This window comes from Apium graveolens, chromosome 11, assembly GCF_009905375.1.
Source record: "Apium graveolens cultivar Ventura chromosome 11, ASM990537v1, whole genome shotgun sequence".
NCBI classification, from domain to species: Eukaryota; Viridiplantae; Streptophyta; class Magnoliopsida; order Apiales; family Apiaceae; genus Apium; species Apium graveolens.
Genome location: NC_133657.1, coordinates 153,397,170 through 153,419,429, shown reverse-complemented (window position 1 = coordinate 153,419,429; position 22,260 = coordinate 153,397,170).

Sequence of the window (22,260 nt, the reverse complement as noted above, 5' to 3'; positions counted from 1 at the left end):
CAAACTGCAGTGCTTAAAAAGGATAAAAGCTCATTTCTAGCCGCATCCTCCCAAAAGGATGTAGTTATTGAACAAAGTTCTCAACCAAGAGCACAGGCCAGGAGGGTTAGGGACACAAGCTCACCCCAAACTTATGCCAGAAAGAAGAAATCTAAAACCCTTGGGGATGCACAGGGTACACACACTGTGCAAACTGGTGCTAAAGACACAGTCACTGCACCTTCACAAATTCAGTTTGATGTGACTCCAATAAATGTGGAGTCACAGCCAAAATCTCTAGTAATAGAAGTACCTCAAACACCAAACTCACCCACAAACTCTCTGGATGTGGATATGATAAACACATCAATTCCTGATTCCCCTTCTTTAACTTTGTTGGGGAAGCCAAAATCTAGTGCAAGTGAGCATCATCTTTTAGATGATTTGTTGGCTCACTTGCCCATTTTTTCAGGAACTGTTGAATCATCTGTGCCCAAAATATCTTCAATCAGCACAGAGTCCACAATAGTTTCCATTCCTATTTCATTCATATCTACTCTCTCCATGGATATTGCTCATTCGTCGAGTAGTGATTGTATCCCGATGGATAAGCTTAACAACAGTTATCCATTGGATAGCAAAACCACTCACCTGATGGATATCACTCATCCGTCGAGTATCTCTGTACAACTTCAAACTTTATTTATTTCAAGTACAAAAGAATTAGTGGTTGTACAGTCACTATTAGTGTAACGACTGGGAAATTTACATTGTATTATATCATATTTATAATAAATTATGTGTATTAATATGTCAATTATATGTGATTATCTATTAAACCCTAATTGTTACGTGTTACGTGCATTCCGTGTCATTTCTGTATTTTCAAGGTATTTTCCAGATGTTTTATTTCGCATTCATAGGTTTCATTTCAAACGTTTTACGACCCAAATCACGATTTTAAAGCAAGTATTTCAAATAAAATAATGGGCCTTATTTTTCATCAAACGGCTTTTACCATCGCATTATTCTGAACATCTAGATATTTTATAAATTTTCTCGTTTTGCGAAAAATAACTTTTCCGGGCCCCATTGGGTGTTAAAACCCCCAAAAAAATCACAATTTTATCTTTATAAAATTATAGGACATTTATTTATACCATTTCTTTGTATTTTTACATTATTTACAATTTTTGGAAAATTTTGGCATATATATTATATATATAAAATATTTATAAATTAAATTTTAATATCCAAAAATTATGAAAATTAGGGCCAAATATTTTTATTAAATGTATAATTAGCCCCTTAATTTTATTTAGGAGTATTAATTTTTGTAGCTATAAATACTTTAATTATTATTAATTTAATTAATTAAAAATCAGAAATTCTGCAATTTACCCAATTTTCCAGAAATTAGGGTTTGGTGTTCTTGATTTCAACCGGAGATTTGATCGTGATTCCGACCTCCAAATCAGACATGTGAGTAGTCAATCGAAAGCTCTTGATCTCTACTTTCTAGTTCTGTCATCAATTTTGTATTTTGTTGCTTTGATTTTCAATTCGTATTTTTAGGGTTTATAGTCGAATTAGGCGTTTTTGATTCGTGTATTGTTTGATGTTTTGGTTGATCCAGATAGCTTTATCTCGAGTTTAGGAATGATTTCGTATATTTATTTTGATTATATAACCCCTGGAAGTGGTTCCCGAGTTCTTGTATTTTAGAAAATTTTGATTTCGTTTTTGTTGATTTCTGGATGTCTGTGATTGTTGTGGCCTATTGGAATCGATTAGGGAACTCTGTAGCTTTGATTTCATGTATTAATGGATAGGTTTGGTTGTGTTTTGGGAGAGATACGATTTTCCGGTGAAGCCACCGGAGAAGCTTCGGGTGGTGATCGGAGAAATCGAAGGAGGGATGGAGAGGGGTGGTTGACGGTGCAGATAAGTTCCTGGGAGCATCACGGATCGATTCCAGCCAAAATCGAGGGTCACAGCGTTGATATGGCACTCCGGCGAGGCTACCGGAGTTCATGTCGGGCGACGGCCGGTTCCGGTCGTTTCCCAAGTTTCCGTCACCGACGAACCGACCCGGTTCGTGTTCTTAAAGACCCGGTGTCAACCCGGTTGGTTGACCCGGTTTCGATCCAAAATCCCCCAATTCGTTTATCTGAATTATGTTTCTGGAATTAAATTATTTTACTTTTATTTTGATAAAACAGAATTTAATTTTGTAAATTATAAAAATCAAATATAAATGAGATTAAAAATCTGAAATATTTTGTAAATAAATTCTAAATTATTTTATTAAGTTAGAAATTCGGAAATATAATCAAATATTTAATTATTTAATTATTTATTTTGGTAATTATTTATTATTTATTATTTAGTTAATTCTTTAATAAATTAAATTATATAATTGGATCGATTAATTCGATTATTATTTCGATAATTAATCGATTAAAGAGAGTGACTCTGAATTATTCGAGTAACGTTTCGAATTTTAGGAATTCGGAGTATGAGTATAGATTTATATATTTACTTTCGTTTAGATTACGTAATAATTATTCGTAACAAATAATTAAATACAGATAGTTGATTTAAATCGTATAAATTGTAATAAAAACCGTAATGTTTTGATAATTATGCGAGAAATGCGAATAACTCGTATAAATACGAATAGTGGATCGTTGAGTTGAAATATGATTCGGATAATAACTTATTTATTCAATAATTAACGTATCAGTTAATGATATTGATTATTTACTTATAAATAATCGATCTAATCGAATAAATAATGATAAGTTGTAAATATTTGTAATAAATTATGATTAATCCTAATAATTAGGGATTAATTATTTTAGATTATTAAATAATTACTTATTAATTATTTATTAGTTATTTATTTATTAATTATTTAAAAATGATTAATTATTTCGATAATTAATCAAGTAACTTTCAATAAATCATAACATATTCATCTTAACTCCAAAAATTATAAAAAAATTATTTTTGACTTTTATTTTTCTTAAATAATTATTTAAAAATGATTTTTGGATTTAAAAATTTGTAATAATTATTTATATTGAATAATAAATTGAATTATCAGTGTTTAATTGATATTAATTAGACCTTTAGTCCGATTTAAGCGAAACGAAAACCATTTGACTCAGAAAAATAATTCTTTTTCATTAAAAATAACATTAAGACCTAATTTATTCTAGAAATTAGTTGACTTTATTAATTGCTTGATTATCAGTCGAAATGCGTGCCGAGACGAGTTCGAAAAATTCCGGAAAAATGGGAAATGAAGCAGATGGCGATCAGAGGAGCGATCAGCGAGTCGATTTTGATTCTAAAAATTATTTTAACTATAAAAATGATTATGTGCTTATGTGCTTATGTGTATTATGTGGTTAATCGAGTCTTACTTGCTTATATATAATATACAAGTCAGTCATAAGCGTATGGGTAGATAATAGGAACGAAATGAAGTCGATTCAAGATGCAATTGAAGTACAAAATGACTTAACCAGTCTATTTTGCTAACAGAAGCTAAGCCAGCAAGGCAGGTCGAGTAGGTGATAGACGAAAGTGATTTAATTACAGTGAGTCACGCAGAAGGCAAGTTTCTCCCCTATTCTATTTTCAGAATAATGATATTCTTATCACGTTTGCACTCTTTTGATTCCCTTGTTTATATTTCATTTCGACTTTTGATTTATTCTTTTCACTTGAATTCATTGTTCATATTTTAATTGTTACTTACAATTATTGATATATTCTGGTGATTAGAATATATCAAAGCATACCGATTGTTCCGGTTGCTATTCCAGGGATTGGATAATAATACTTTGGGGATTAAGTTTACTTAATCCTAAGGACCGGAACATAACCGGATCCTTGATATGGGCCGTAGTGCCTGGGTGCCCGACGGGATCTATATAGTGAGATATAGATCTGCACTGTATCCTGGCTGATCAGCAGGGTATAGCTGCGAACTTGAGTCCAGTTTAGTTCGTTTGTATTCGCCAGAAATGGCCTTCTTTCTATTCTCGCGGGGTTATATCTTTGCAGATATACCCGGGTTACAGATTCATCTATATTGCTTTAATACTCTTTATATTTTATGGACTTGTTGAGCAATTTTTGCCTCACCCTTTTTGTTGTTATTCACCGTATTGTTTTCAGCTAAGAAGGAATATGAAACCCATCAGGACTCGAGTGGTAAAGAAGCGTGTCAACCCTCGGGATCCTCTCATACCCAAGGTGTTGATCCCAATCCAGGAAGAAAGCTTTGAGTTGCCTGAGCAGGTGGAGAGTTGATAGATAGTGTGTGTGTTTGAATAAAAGCTGAACTTAGTTTAAAATGAATTAGACAATGGTTTGTAATAAAGAGAGTTTGTGAGATATTAAATTTGGTTTGTAATAAAGTAGTTAGTGGTTCTTGGTTTCATACTTCAACCTAAAAAGATCCTGGTTAGTATTAAAGGGGTTTAGTTTCATTTCTTTATTATTTGTTAATCAGATTGTACAGGTTTGGTGATTAGCTAGTAACCCCCAGACTTATACCCCGGGTCTGGAGGGCGTTACAGGTTTGGCATCAGAGCTGTAGGTTTGGTCCCTGAAAACAAGAATATTAGGATTAAGATAAGATAGGGAGATCACATAGAATAGGAATAGTAAATAGGGAGATCAGTGTTAGGATTTAGGTCAGATTAGATTAGGAAGTATAAATCTTAGGACTATTTAATGACCTTTTCTTTTCTTTGGTATATTATCAGATGGCATCTTCTGGTTATTCTGCATCTTCTGAGAGGACAATCACCGAGCCAGCAGCACCAGTCATACCTCCAATATCTGAGTATATGTTTCCTCATCTACCACCTCCACCACCATTTCCATAGGAGCCGGTACCACCAGTACATGGGATAGTTCATGACCCTATAGAGATGTTTGATCCATTTGAGTTCTTTGAGCCGATGGTTCCTCTACCAGTTGAGCATCAGTTTATACCGGGAATTGAGCAGGAGTTACTACCACCACCATTGTTACCTCCTATACCAGTGCATGCCCCAGAGCCAGATGTATTTCAGATGATTCCAGTCGAGGGGATGGGAGAGCATGATGTGGATCTACAGTTAGGATTACCACAGCAGGGTGCAGATATACCGAGAGTTCCTTCACAGGAGTCAGTAGGTCAGGTTGCTCAGCCGCATATGGTACCATACCATGAGTACAGGGTTATGAGGGATGATGTGGAGTATTGGCGGGCACAGTGTCGAGAGATCATGCATCTGTTTGACCAGAGGGACAGAGGACCGTTAGCAGCCCTACAGCCAGATTACTATATGAGACAGCGATTGCAGTCAGTTTTGATGAGTGCCACTTGGGAGCTTGATGATTTGACCCATGAGGGACCACCTTCTTTCGCAGAGTTCTATAGGATATTCCGCTTGGCACAGACTTTGGTCCAGGCACTTAGAGAGGAGCTTAGGCGTATTCCGCCTGGGTTTTGAGACAGTGACGGTTTTGAGACAGTGACTTCAGAGTACAGATGTATATAGAGGCAGCATAGTATAACCTAGTGAGCAGTGTGTACGTGTGTACTAGTAGTTTAACCTATAGTAGTAGTTTGACATGTAGTGGTAGTATGACTTGTAGCCGTAGTGATTACCAGTATGTAATAACCACAAATTTTGGAATTTTTGAAACCCTTATGAATAGTGTTTTGCTGATTATGCTGAATAAGAAAACTTTTCATGCCACACTATGTAGGGGTTCTTTTATTGATCTTCTAGGATATTATTAGTACTCTATGTGGTATATAAGTGTATGTAAAGATCGTCAGAATCCAAATCCGAACACTTTGATTTTTCCCGGAAATCTACCAGATATAGAAAGAATTGAGTATAAGGTAACAGAATAAAAAGGATTTAAATTCAAGGATTATAAGAGAGGATCATAAAAGGAATATAATGTACTAAGAAAGGTTAAGGAAACCTAAGTAATAAGATCCCGGGTATGATCCCTCAAACGATAAACGAAAACGAAAGTTAAGCGAACCGTATAACAGATCAACGGTCATTAGGCAAGTAATTAGAAGCTAATCAAAGAGGTTAGTGGGGATGATGTCATCAAACTAATAAGAAGAGGACAAAGGTGGGAGGGTGACATCACTTGGTGACATAAGCATGACCAAAGCAAAGTATGTTGTTGGTTGATTTAGAACCACACAAAAGTTACCATGGTAAAAGGTAATAAAACAAAACAAAACAAATCAAAAATCAACCAACCAAGGCAAATCAAAACAAATCACAAAAACACAAAAGCTCTTCCCTTTTCTTCAAAGAAAAGCTCTCGGCTTTTTCTTATTTCATGAGAAGAATTTTCAAAAATCAAGATCCAACCAATGTAAAATCACAAGGTAATTATCCAAGGTCCCTTATGCTTAGTTAGGGATATCCTATAAGTTTGAGCTCCTAAATCATTCACAATCTCTTCCTAAAAATCATGGAAGAAGATGGTGAATAATGTTTTTCAAGAACTAAAATTTTTGTTCTTGAGTTTTTGTTTAGATTAAGCTTGGATAAGGACTTTTAAGGGTGATTCCAAGTTAATTAGTTGATTCTCCACTCTCCAAGGAAGGTATAACCCCTCCAAACCCTAACTTTACTTGAGTATTAGGTTTAGTTTTGTTGTTATAATTCATGAGAGGCTTGATTGTTGTGTATGTAGAGGTTAGTTGGTTTTGTGAAGTTTTTGGAGTTGTAATTCTTGGATTATTGATTAATGAACTTAAGTATAGTTTAAATTCATGTTTGAGAATAGTATAAATTGATAAAGTTGAGTTGTTGGGGCTGTTATGGTGAAGTATGGATGGAGTTTGGTTGGGATGTTGATTGTGGGTTGGTTTGGAGTATAATAAAATTGGTAATCGCGTAAACATAGCCGTCGTAATGTCCGATTTACTATAGACTGTTTTTATTCTTAACATTAGGACCTGTGAACTCACTGCTAGGTTTTGAACATTGCCATGATTAGATAGTTCATGTTACGAGCTTCATTTTGATATGTGGTTCGTTTGAATCCGATGTACGGTTTAGGAGAAACGACCGTTTTAAGTAACGGCGTTTCGCGAACGAACCATTACCCCTCGCCTTACTTTGAAACATAGGTTAAAGACCTTAAAGGACTAATTGTATGAAACATTTATGTAAAGTGTATTAGGAAGTTGGTAAGGCACTCGCGAAAGAATCGCCTTAAAACCCCTAATGGTTAATTTATTAAAAATGGTGGAGCCGAGGGTACTCGAGCGACTTAAGTGAATCGTTAAGCGCAAAAGCGAACGTTAGGGTCTAATTGGTTAAAGTATAGATTCATAAGCGACTTTGGTTTAATTCCAACTTATATGTTGTTTATAGGTTACCAGACTCGTCCCAAGCCATTTGTAACCCTCAGTCGCTCAGGCAAGTTTTCTATCCGTTATACTGTTGTTGTGATGTATACATTTGTACATGCATTATCTTGTGATAGATGCATAATGGTTATTTAGCAAATTCTTGCGATATATTGTAGCGTGTGATATGGTATATATGCATGCTTATTTCGTATTCTTGATACATATATCTATTGATTCAGTTGATAATACCTATGCTAGAGATAAGCGGTAATTTGCATATACCCTTAGTACAGGGGACCCAAAGGTGAACATTTTTCTAAAACCGGGAGTCGATGCTCCCGAGTATAATATATATATATATATATTTATATATATATGAATAGTTTTTAAAAACTATGAATCAAATAAGGTTTATTCGATAACCTTATTTTATTAATGAATATTATTTTGAATATTCATTCGAGGGCTTATGACCCCGTTTATTTTATTATTGAATATTATTTTGAATATTCATTCGAGGACTTATGACTCCGCTTAATTTATTAATGAATATTATCAGTTGAATATTCATTCGAGGACTTATGACTCTGATTATTTACTAATTATTATTCTTAATTTTATTAAAGAATAATGTGTCGATAATCAAACTTACTTTTGATTATTCAAATAAAGATAGTACTTTCGTATAAGTATATCTTTGGTCATTTAATATTCATTGCAAGTATAAGTTTTAAAACTTCTACTTCAATTATTGTTATAAAGATTATTCTTTATGAGAATATTATTTAAATAATAATATTCGGATATTTTCTAATAAATTGGGACTGATTTATTCCATTAAATCAGCACTACTCCAAACATTCTTAAAAATGTTTGCGAGCCTTCAAAATGATTTTAAAAGTTAGAGCGGACCCCAAAACTTATTTTTTATATATTTAAGATCTTCCTTTCAAAGGGGATTTAAATATTCGCTCAAAACCTGAGGGATCCGGCTCGGTGGTGTGTTTTATATTCACAACCAGGTTGCTATTTTGATAAAAGAGTTTTGATTACTTACCCAATACTCGGAAAGTAAAATTCTTGGAACAAGTTAATCCATTAACAGGCATCCCCTGGGAAATATCAGTGAGTTTTTCTTTCCAACTAGATACGACTTCTTGGTGGAGCCATATCAACAAGTTTCTACTTGGGGAAAGTGGGGACGAGCTTTACGTTTCAGAGTCATGGATTTCATCTGAACTAGGAGTGGCGTAAGTGGTCGAGTGGCGCCGACCCAACCTTATATTATGGGCCCAGATGGCCTGGAAGTTCCGCAAGACGGTATATTCCTTAGGAGTCCAGTGTTCGGTTGACAAGTAAATCTGACAGGTTCTCCTCTACATGTAGAAAATGGTGGGGTTGTACTACTGTGACTGATCATCGTAAGTGGTCTTCCTGGCGCGACAAAACTCCTGTAATGAGTTCATCATCCAATTGGATATTTCTGCAACACTACCCAGAGCACTTCGATAGAAAGGCTACGGTTGGGCGATTGTTGAGTGTTGGCAGGTTCGAGTTTTCAAAATGATGTTTGCATCAAATGAAGTATCTCGTAACTTTATTTTATTTTGATGATATTTTAAAGATTGATTCTATACAAGTTTTGTCTTGTAGCTTTATCTATGGGATGAACTATTTATACATTGAACGGTGGTAGTTCAAGTAGTATTCGGAAAAGATATAAGTATATTGGAGTATCTTGTAACTTCATCTTTTAAACTTATATCTAGTTAATGATTGTCTTATGAATGACAAAGGTTTCAGGAAAACGTTGAGACAAGGTCAGATATATTAGATCACCTTGCAACGATATTTTTATACAGTTATAAACTGGAACTCTGTGTACATTATACATGTCAGAGGATTTCAAAGATTGTGAAAAGTATATATGTATATATAAACTGAATATTTTGCGACTTGGTCGCGTTAAGATATCAGCTTGGTTCATTTCCTCTTGACCAAGACTTTCATTAGTACTATGAGAATGCTCATATATTGTTAATCATTATACATATTATTTTGGTGGGCTTGTTGCTCACCCTTGCTTTCTTCTTTCATCACACAATAACAGGTAGAAAAGATGAACAGGACCAAGCTCCCGATTCGCAAGCGGTTAGAAAACGTTCCGCAGTTTCCTGTAGGCGTTGATGCCGTTATAGCCGAGGTAGGATCTACCAATAGGCTAGGCTTTCAACTTCTGATGTACCAGATTTATGTATATTTATGAATTGTAATAATGGCAAAGAAATGTAAATTTATTTAGAAACCCTTTTGAGGTGTAATGGCTTATAATTGTGGAATAAAATGACTTGTGTTATTTTTGGTATTCATCTCTGAGACTATAACTTGTGGTGTGTGTGTGTATTGTGGGGTCACAGTATGTAGTAGTTCGTTGTTTACTAAGATTAAGTGTTATTAAGGGAAACAGAACTCGTGACAACCCGGATCCCCGACCCCGGATTTGGGGGTGTTACAGAAATGGTATCAGAGCTAAGCGTTATAAACCTCAGAGATGATGTGACGTTAAGATAATAAGTTCACTTAGATAATAAGAACTCTTGCCAAGTTCATAGTCGGGCTATCTAACATAGTACTGACAGTTAAAACCCTTACGGGAACCCTTATAAATATTATGATAGTAACATAGTTCGTTCTCGTATAGGGCAGCGGGGCACCGAACCCTGAGGTTCAGGAGCATCAGTATGAGGATATTTTATTACATGTTGGAGATCAAATTGTGAATCCGATAGAGTACCCTAACGAGGGACCGGATGAGATTCATATTGAGAATGTTACGGTTGAGGATGTTATCCCAGAAGGGATTGTTGCTGAGGAGGATCACGTGGAGCATCTTGGCGAGAATGAAGAGAGGACCGCTGAGGAATTGATGACCGTAGTCAGGGCGACTACCAGAGCAAGAATGGCCGCGAGGGTGGCACTAGAGGATGAAGAGTTACCAAGGGAACAAAGGTTAATGAGGGCAGGAGGAGTGGGGCCTTCCACGACACCAATTACACCAGTATCAGACCCTCTTCCAGAGGTTCCTGAAGACATCAATGAGGTTCCACCAATTCCTGTTCCCTCCCCTGTACAGAGCCCAACACCTACTGAGGAAATGCCACCTTTATCTCTTGCACCATTGTCACCTGATACCGTGCTTGGTTATCCATTTGGATCCCCTGGGCCGGCACCACCTGCACCCCATGGACTGCTAGATGCCACCACTCAGGCTTCTCTTATCGCCGATTATTACATGACTTTGGGTGGCCTGTCTGAGGCCCGTAATGTTAGGAGTGATCTGTTAGATCGACTTACTGCACCAAGAATTGAGGGCGGGGTACTTCCGGCAGGATTAGCTCATAGCATGGAAAGGATTGAGGCTACCACCCGTGTTACAGCTAGAGGCCATCTTGAGGGTCAGATTGATCCAGCTCTACTTGCAACTATCTTAGACCTCATCGCCTCTGTGATGGAGCAGGTTAGGGATGTCGTGCGTGCCCGCATTTCTTGATGCATGGTAGTGTGCAGAGCCAGAGCGATCAGATAAGGGTTTCATGAAGCACCGCTTTTGGAGGATTAGCCTAAGTTATGAATGATTAGTTTTAATGACTAGATGATTATCTATGGTAGTACTTTTGGGATAGAAGCAATCAGATCAAATGATGTAATTCTCTTTAATGTGTTCAGTTATTGTACCCTCGAACAAATGGTTATGTATATATTCATTAATTTCAGTTCAGATCAGTTTGTTTGTGATAAGTTCATATTGTTAATTGCATTATTAACACTTAAGAGAGTGTCATGAAGTTTATAGAACTTGAGAATTCATAATTTTCAATCATGCAAGGACGGAACGAGGGAAAGACTTAAGCAAAGTAAATAAGACAAATATCCAGAGATTCTCAAAAATTTTCCAAGCATTATGCCCCCATGAGGAATAAGATTAGGGGCAAACCTTGAATGTGATAATCAGGGAGGTCGTAATTAAGATATAAGGAACCCAGAATATAATGAAGTGGAAAATGAGGATTTTAAATTAAAAGATGACCCCAATTATGGGGAATAGGAAGAAATATTTAGACTGAGAAAACAGAAGTCGAGCAAGATAGGAAGAACCAGGATGGTACTCCTATTGGGCAATTCATGGACCTGCCTAAAACAAAACTTATACTTTTACCCCTAACCACCACCTTGAGGAACAATGTGGTGTGAAATTCTTTCAGGACCTTTAAGTCGCTAAACTCTCAGAGTTCCAAGGAACAAGCTGACCCAGTCGAGGCAAGAGCCTGGCTAAAAGAAATATAGGAATCATTTGAGATTCTAAATGATTGACGAATCATAAAAGACTGTTTTTGTCACTTACCCTCCTAAGATAGAGGCCACCCGCCGGTGAAAGGCCAAGAAAGGCACAGAGCCAGAGGTTATGATAAACTGATTAAAGTCCAGTCAATTGTTTTCAGGAAAGTCATTCCCAAGGATAAGGAGATAGTGTAAAAGCTTTGGAGCTAGAACAAAAGTGGATGAATATGATGAATTATGAATCTAAGATTGTAAAAGTTGTCAAGATTCCTTCCGAGGACACGAATCCAGAATGACGGGATGTTTGAAATCAATGCTTATGTTGTGTTGGTTCATGAAATAATGATAAGAGAAAGGAAAATAAAAAGGAATTGAAGTGGAAAGGAATATAAAGGCAATAGAGTTTGAGGAATGATAAGGGAGTTGGGTATGAGGAAACCCTAAAGACTCGTAGCAATAGAAATAGAAAAGTATGTAATCGTCAGGATGAGGGTGATTCACCATGAGTTAAAAATTGATGGTTGAAGGCATAAGAGATACATATATTTTATTCCCTGTAAGTTGGGAGGATCCGAGGAAACCTTGAGATAGTTCGAAGGATAAATAATGAGACGCGGATAGACTACGGAGACAAGAAAGTAAGAAATTAGGAAAATTGGATGAAGGAAGTGACCTTCAAGAATGTGAAGTGTAAGACTGGTGGCTTGATACCCAGAAAGGGAGACGCCAGGTATGAAAGATATCCCAACATTGAGATGACTGTTGAGATAAACAACAAAAGTAAATAAGGAATTATTAAGAAGAAGTTCACGTTGAACACGACCAATATCTTCCAGAACATCCTTGTTATCATTACCAAATTAGGCAAGAAAAGCGGATAACCGTTGTTATCTTTTGGAGGCCATATTGATTGACCTCATTTTGAATACAGATGTTATTGTGAAATTAGGCATATACTATCGAGGTGGGAATGATTGAATAAGACACCCTTATCAGGGATATATGACTTGATTATCCATGGAAGGATGCATGTACCTTTTTAAAGGTGGAATTAAGGATAGAACATCGATAACTTAAAATGAATCCTAGGGGAATGCATAAAGGTTGACATTTCACCCTTAATAGGGATAGTATGAGTTTTGACAGTATGAATTGGAAAGGATTAAGGTAATAACAACCTTTAAAGATCAGTAGAGAAATTTTTTCAGAAGTACATAGACAATGGTTCTAGTATTATTATATGGTATTTTGATATGCCCTGTATCTAGGGAATACAAGAGGAACGATTGAAGGATAACCTTAGAGGTTTTACAAGGAGAAAGGTAATATTCAAAATTCTCTAGAATAGAAATGTTGATAAAGGAAATATGACGTAATTATAATGATGCCAAGTGGGGCACGTGTTAAACCATGAGAAAGTATGGATCGAACCAGTAAAGGTCAAAATTGTTCAGGGCAATTAGGACCTAAGATAAAACATGTTCTAAGTATGATTGAGAGTCAGTCGTGACTGTGATTAACCTCTAAAGACTGAGGCAATAACTCATGGAAAAATGGTGATATTTTTTTTTTACTCATCAGATTTTAAGGAAAACATCTTCACATAAGCAGTGATTGAAATGAGGCAGAAAATTTATTTGGAGGTGGTTAAAATGACATTGACTATAAGGAAATTTTACTATCAGGAAAGGCCAAAGAGGTGGCCGACACTTTAAAGGTAAGAGGATAATTATAGGCGCTTGTGCCAAAGGAATACAGTGATGATGGTAAAAGCTGTGAAGGTTGTATTATGGTTTGGAAGATTGACATTCCTTCTGATGACTGTGCAATACCCAACCGTAATAGTAGTTGGTAAAGGTTTAATTCGTGTAATCGCCATGAGCGGGCTATCTGTCTCAGAAGGTACTATCTTGAGATAAGCCAGGACCATGTTTCAAAAAGGACTAGACGAACCTTTGAGTTAAGTCTTCTATTTAAGGCATATGATTAAGAATGGTATTAACCTGCTATCGTTGCTTTAATTGAAACTCTTCTGCAATTTTATCTGCTTCATGCCATGAAAGTACGTTAGAATTTGGAGTGTTCTTCATGAATTATGATTGGTGATTATGTTAACTCCTTGGAAGAATTCTTTACGACATGTATGGACTCCGTATGGTTAGATATTAAGATTTCATGGAAAGTGAATGACGACAGTAGGTCAGTGGTAGACCATAGTAATGTAGCAATGATTCTGCGAGTAATGAGCTGATTACAACCGTGAGAGTTGTATTGGAATGGATGTTGAGATTGAGTACCATTAATCGTATCGTGTTGACGTATAAGTTATCTTTGATAGAAAAACTAGGTCGATTATTTACCTATTGAATATTTATTCCTTCTTATCAATAGAGAGTCGTATTACTATACGAGGAAGGTTGCGATGCAAGCATAGAATTCTAGTAACGATGATGTCTGGAATGAGACCCCAGATTCGATTTTCGATGATGAGGGAGTTTCAAAGGTGATTGAGTATAAGCTCGAGGAAGAGCATGGGTCCATAGAAGGATGGACGGAATAGCAAAAATATTTAAGCATGCGAAATGCGATGCGATAATAATTGATATTGATATATATACATATATGTTTTGTTCTCCTATGACAAACCTCTATAGTTCAGAGGTAGACTCCAAGCCAGATATTTTGTGGCAGTATATTTTTTTTTCATATATACAATTCTCTTCAATTCGTTCTTTTCTTTTCATTTTGTATAAGCTGAGAAGAACAACCCTTCCAGAAGGGGAGGTATTGCCGAATGACTATCTATCTGTGTGATAAAAGCCTAGTAGGATACCACATGTTGTTTAATTGTTTGTCAAGTACTAAAGGCTGGCCACCTTCTGTACTAACTATGCAATAGAATAAGTGTTCACGATCCTAGTGATCTCTCAACAAATTCCTTTACTTCTATATGATGGATCAAGCTTTCGAAGATGGAAGCAGCTAAAGGAAGTAGTATCAGTATGGTGGTATTCTGATTCTAACGCGTTAGTGATACTAAGGTTGACGTGGTTATTAAAAGGTTATAGAACGCTAACGAGCAAAAGTATAACCAGTATAATATTAGGAATGGAAGGTAGTAGCGATTACGAACTGGAAAAGAATGGGTATTGAGAAGCAAAAGCTCTAATGCTAAAAGCTATAATGAGAGTCTATGCAATAGACTTGAAAGAGTTTGGAATGATCACTTAACGCGGATTGAGTTTTCTCACGATAATAGATCGTATGTCAGGTATCGAGATGTCGTCTTATGGGATCTTTAAGGGAAGACAATGCCGATCTCCCTTATGTTAGGATGATGTTGCAGAGCGCAAGATGCTCGGACCAGCAGTGGTCCAAAGGACCAAGGGTATGATAGATCTAATCAGAGGACGGCTGGTTGTAGCCCAAGATGGACATAAAAAGTATGTTGATTTGACACGAAAGGACAAAGAATAGGAAATAGGGGACCTAGTAATGTTAAAGGTATCCCTTAGAAATGATTGATGAGGTTCAAAAAGAAAGGAAAGCTAAGCCTACGAATTGTTGGACCCTTTGAGGTATTAAGACGTATTGGGAAGTTAGCATACGAGCTAGCCCTACCCCCGAACATGTAGCAAGTCATAACGTGTTTCACGTATCAATGTTAAGGAAGTGTAATTCGGATGCCAGATAAATAGGGGCATATGAGCGCATAGACATGCAACCCGACGTAACCTATATGGAGCAACCAGGAAGGGTTATAGATTGAAAAAGGAACAAGTGCTTAGGAAAAGGGTTATCAAACTATTCAGATTTTGATGGAAGAACCAAAATGTGGAAAAAATTTACTTTAGAGTTAGAAAGCGCAATGCTAAGAAAGTATCCCTATTCATTTTCTATTTGATTCCGGGACGGAATCCTTTTAAGGAGGGGAGACTGTAATAACCCCAAATTTTGGAATTTTTGAAACCCTTATGAATAGTGTTTTGCTGATTATGCCGAATAAGAAAACTTTTCATGCCACACTATGTAGGGGTTCTTTTATTGATCTTCTGGGATATTATTAGTACTCTATGTGGTATATAAGTGTATGTAAAGATCGTCAGAATCCAAATCCGAACACTTTGATTTTTCCCGGAAATCTACCAGATACAGAAAGAATTGAGTATAAGGTAACAGAATAAAAAGGATTTAAATTCAAGGATTATAAGAAAGGATCATAAAAGGAATATAATGTATTGAGAAAGGTTAAGGAAACCTAAGTAATAAGATCCCGGGTATGATCCCTCAAACGATAAACGAAAACGAAAGTTAAGCGAACCGTATAACAGATCAGCGGTCATTAGGCAAGTAATTAGAAGCTAATCAAAGAGGTTAGTGGGGATGATGTCATCAAACCAATAAGAAGAGGACAAAGGTGGGAGGGTGACATCACTTGGTGACATAAGCATGACCAAAGCAAAGTGTGTTGTTGGTTGATTTAGAACCACACAAAAGTTACCATGGTAAAAGGTAATAAAACAAAACAAAACAAATCAAAAATCAACCAACCAAGGAAAATCAAAACAAATCACAAAAACACAAAAGCTCTTCCCTTTTCTTCAAAAAAAAGCTCTCGGCTTTTTCTTATTTCAAGAGAAGAATTTTCAAAAATCAAGATCCAACCATTGTTAAATCACAAGGTAATTATCCAAGGTCCCTTATGCTTAGTTAGGGATATCCTATAAGTTTGAGCTCCTAAATCATTCACAATCTCTTCCTAAAAATCATGGAAGAAGATGGTGAATAGTGTTTTTCAAGAACTAAAATTTTTGTTCTTGAGTTTTTGTTTAGATTAAGCTTGGATAAGGACTTTTAAGGGTGATTCCAAGCTAATTACTTGATTCTCCACTCTCCAAGGAAGGTATAACCCCTCCAAACCCTAACTTTACTTGAGTATTAGGTTTAGTTTTGTTGTTATAATTCATGAGAGGCTTGATTGTTGTGTATGTAGAGGTTAGTTGGTTTTGTAAAGTTTTTGGAGTTGTAATTCTTGGATTATTGATTAATGAACTTAAGTATAGTTTAAATTCATGTTTGAGAATAGTATAAATTGATAATGTTGAGTTGTTGGGGCTGTTATGGTGAAGTATGGATGGAGTTTGGTTGGGATGTTGATTGTGAGTTGATTGTGGGTTGGTTTGGAGTAGAATAAAATTGGTAATCGCGTAAACATAGCCGTCGTAATGTCCGATTTACTTTAGACTGTTTTTGTTCTTAACATTAGGACCCGTGAACTCACTGCTACGTTTTGACCATTGCCATTATTAGATAGTTCATGTTACGAGCTTCGTTTTGATATGTGGTTCGTTTGAATCCAATGTACGGTTTAGGAGAAACGATCGTTTTAAGTAACGGCGTTTCGCGAACGAACCATTACCCCTCGTCTTACTTTGAAACATAGGTTAAAGACCTTAAAAGACTAATTGGAGTATGAAACATTTATGTAAAGTGTATTAGGCAGTTGGTAAGGCACTCACGAAAGAATCGCCTTAAAACCCCTAATGGTTAATTTATTAAAAATAGTGGAGCCGAGGGTACTCGAGCAACTTAAGTGAATCGTTAAGCGCAAAAGCGAACGTTAGGGTCTAATTGGTTAAAGTATAGATTCATAAGCGACTTTGGTTTAATTCCAACTTATATGTTGTTTATAGGTTACCAGACTCGTTCCAAGCCATTTGTAACCCCCAGTCGCTCAGGCAAGTTTTCTATCCGTTATACTGTTGATGCGATGTATACATTTGTACATGCATTATCTTGTGATAGATGCATAATCGTTATTTAGCAAATTCTTGCGATATATTGTAGCATGTGATATGGTATATATGCATGTCTGTTTCGTATTCTTGATACATATATCTGTTGATTCAGTTGATAATACATATGCTAGAGATAAGCGGTAATTTGCATATACTCTTAGTACAGGGGAGCCAAAGGTGAATATTTTTCTAAAACCGGGAGTCGATGCTCCCGAGTATAATATATATATATATATTTATATATATATATGAATAGTTTTTAAAAACTATGAATCAAATAAGGTTTATTCGATAACCTTATTTTATTAATGAATATTATTTTGAATATTCATTCTACGGCTTATGACCCCATTTATTTTATTATTGAATAATATTTTGAATATTCATTCGAGGACTTATGACTCCGCTTAATTTATTAATGAATATTATCAGTGAATATTCATTCGAGGACTTATGACTCTGATTATTTACTAATTATTATTCTTAATTTTATTAAAGAATAATGTGTCGATAATCAAACTTACTTTTGATTATTCAAATAAAGATAGTACTTTCGTATAAGTATATCTTTGGTCATTTAATATTCATTGCAAGTATAAGTTTTAAAACTTCTACTTCAATTATTGTTATAAAGATTATTCTTTATGAGAATATTATTTAAATAATAATATTCAGATATTTTCTAATAAATTGGGACTGATTTATTCCATTAAATCAGCACTACTCCAAACATTCTTAAAAATGTTTGTGAGCCTTCAAAATGATTTTAAAAGTTAGAGTGGACCCCAAAACTCATTTTTTATATATTTAAGATCTTCCTTTCAAAGGGGATTTAAATATTCGCTCAAAACCTGAGGGATCCGGCTTTGTGGTGTGTTTTATATTCGCAACCAGGTTGCTATTTTGATAAAAGAGTTTTGATTACTTACCCAATACTCGGGAAGTAAAATTCTTGGAACAAGTTAATCCATTAACAGGCATCGCCTGGGAAATATCGGTGAGTTTTCCTTTCCAACTAGATACGACTTCTTGGTGGAGCCGTATCAATAAGTTTCTACTTGGGGAAATTGGGGACGAGCTTTACGTTTCAGAGTCATGGATTTCATCTGAACTAGGAGTGGCGTAAGTGGTCGAGTGGCGCCGGCCCAGCCTTATATTATGGGCCCAAATGGCCTGGAAGTTCCGCAAGACGGTACATTCCTTAGGAGTCCAGTGTTCGGTTGACAAGTAAATCCGACAGGTTCTCCTCTACATGTAGAAAATGGCGAGGTTGTACTACTGCGACTGATCATCGTAAGTGGTCTTCCTGGCGCGAAAAAACTCCCGTAATGAGTTAATCGTCCAATTGGATATTTCTGCAACACTACCCAGAGCACTTCGATAGAAAGGCTACGGTTGGGCGATTGTTGAGTGTTGGCAGGGTCGAGTTTTCAAAATGATTTTTGCATCAAATGAAGTATCTCGTAACTTCATTTTATTTTGATGATAGTTTAAAGATTGATTCTATACAAGTTTTGTCTTGTAGCTTAATCTATGGGATGAACTATTTATACATTGAACGGTGGTAGTTCAAGTAGTATTCGGAAAAGATATAAGTATATTGGAGTATCTTGTAACTTCATCTTTTAAACTTATATCTAGTTAATGATTGTCTTATGAATGACAAAGGTTTCAGGAGAACGTTGAGACAAGGTCAGATATATTAGATCACCTTGCAACGATATTTTTATACAGTTATAAACTGGAACTCCTTGTATATTATACATGTCAGAGGATTTCAAAGATTGTGAAAAGTATATATGTATATATATACTGAATATTTTGCGACTTGGTCGCGTTAAGATATCAGCTTGGTTCATTTCCTCTTGACCAAGACTTTCATGAGTACTATGAGAATGCTCATATATTGTTAATCATTATACATATTATTTTGGTGGGCTTGTTGCTCACCCTTGCTTTCTTCTTTCATCACACAACAACAGATAGAAAAGATGAACAGGACCAAGCTCCCGATTCGCAAGCGGTTAGGAAATGTTACGCAGTTTCCTGTAGGCGTTGATGCCGTTATAGCCGAGGTAGGATCTACCAATAGGCTAGGCTTTCAACTTCTGATGTACCAGATTTATGTATATTTATGAATTGTAATAATGGCAAAGAAATGTAAATTTATTTAGAAACCCTTTTGAGGTGTAATGGCTTATAATTGTGGAATAAAATGACTTGTGTTATTTTTGGTATTCATCTCTGAGACTATAACTTGTGGTGTGTGTGTGTATATATTGTGGGGTCACAGTACGTAGTAGTTCGTTGTTTACTAAGATTAAGTGTTATTAAGGGAAATAGAACTCGTGACAACCCGGATCCCCGACCCCAGATTTGGGGGTGTTACACAGTAGCACGAGACTTTTTGTATCAAGCATTTACACCTGAGGCTGGTGTCACACATATATATATATAAACTGAACTTTTTCAAATTTCTTTTATTTAAATTTCAGTCTTTACAGTTTTACAGCATTTACTTTTACTTTATTATTTTACCGTTTTTCATATTATAATTCCTGTTGAAAAAAAAGAGAAAAAGAAACAGAAAAGAAAAGAACAACTATTTTATTTGACTGCTTACATTTCCAGTTTTTATACTCAGCAACCGTTTTCTTTATTTAAAGCATGTTGTTAATATGGGATAAATTGTTTTCTTACCTACTGTCAATTGTTTATTAAACTGTTAAAGGAATAGCACCTGTTTTATTATCAGAAGAAGATGGCACCAAAAAGAAAGACTAGGGCTGAGACCTCTAACAGCAATTCCGAAGGTCAGACTAATGAGACCATGAACCAAATGTTCCATCTGATGCAATAACAGATGGTAATGATGCAACAACAGATGCATCATCAACAACAGCAAATCCAACAACAAATGTTACAGCAGCCACCTCGTCCTGAACCTCAATTACCACTAGCATTACCTGTTATTACTTTTAAGCAGTTTCAGTCAGTTAAACCTCCAGAATTTGACGGGTCTACTGATCCTATTAAAGCCACCACCTGGTTAAAAGAAATAGAGAAAGCGTTTGCACTAGTGAAGATAGGTGAGGACCAGAAGACTGATTTTGCTAGTTACTTGTTGAAAGGAGAGGTAAATTATTGGTGGGAATCTAAAAAGGCTTTAGAGGGTGAAGATGTTATTGCTTGGGATAAGTTTAAAGAGTTGTTTTTAGAGAAACATTTTCCTCGTTACGTAAAATATCAGATGCATATAAAGTTTTTGGAACTGAAGCAGGGAAGTATGTCCGTAACAGAGTACGAAGCCAAATTTAATGAGTTGGCTAGGTTCTTCCCAGAACAGGTGGACACTGAAGAGAAACGAGTTCAGAGGTTTCAAGAGGGATTACGACTGTGGATCCGTGGACAGGTTGCAGTTTTTGAATTAATAACATATACCGCCATAGTCCAAAAAGCCTTGATCATCGAAGGAGAAAGTGAAAGATCTCAAAGAGATAGAGGACAGGGAAGTTTCCAAGACCGCTCCAGCAGGAAGCCAGGATTTCAAGCCCGGACAAATTTGAATTTTAAAAGGATAGGCTAAGGTACACAAAAAGCAGTTAATCGTTTCCAAGCCTCCAAACAGCAGGGAATTGTCAAGGTTCCAGTGCCGTATTGCAAAATTTGTGGATGCAAGCATACCGCCGTATGTATTAAATCAGATGTGACATGTTTTAAATGCAAGCAGAAAGGGCACTATTCTAACGAATGTCCAACGGGAAAGACATCAGAAATCACTTGCTACCAATGCGGAAAGAAAGGGCATATCGCTAGAAATTATAAATGACCAGCAATGGCAGCCAGTATTGTAACACCCTCCAAATCCGGGGTATAGATTTGGGGCATTACTAATAATAACTACTCACTAATCTCGCACAAGCGGAATATAATTGAAATAGTTACCCCGAACTACTATTACTCAGGATCTTTTAAGGTTAAGATTTGAAAACAAGAACCACATACTAACTTTATTACAAACCAAATAAAAACAATCCGTCTCAAGAACTCTCTTTATTACAAAACTTTATTCTATCTACATGCTCACCACACAACTTTTATTCAAACCATAATAGTACTTATCCTGTTACACCTGATCTGATAACTCAAAGCTCTCTTGAGGAATAGGGATGAACACCCTTGGTATAAGAGGGTCCCGCTGCTTGACTCGCTTCTTGACTACGCGGGTTCTGATGGGTTTCATTCTCTACCTTAACTGTAAGACAATAGGAATAACAATAAAAGAGGATGAGCCAAAATTGCTCAACAAGCCTGCAACAATATAGATAGTATAAAGAGAGAGAAATAAGTGAACCAATAAGCTGCTGGTTTGATCAACCATCTGAGTCTGTATAGACTAATAATTTGCCAATACTGGCGAGTGCCAAATGAACAAGACTAGAAACAAGAACCAACATATGCACTATAACCCGCTGATCAGTCAGGATACAGTGCGAATCTATACCCAACTGTATAGATCCAACCAACATAAGGAGTACTCAGGCAGCTATGGCCTATTAATTAAAGGTCTGAGTAAAACCCAGCCTGTATCGTAACCATCCAGTCCGAAGTTTAGCATCCGGAACAATCGGAATGCTTTTGATGTATCCCAGCATCAGGATATATCATAATATATGTAACAAGGGTAAAAATATTGGAATATGAATAGAGGATTCATTAAATTGGGAGAAATCAAGAATCAAA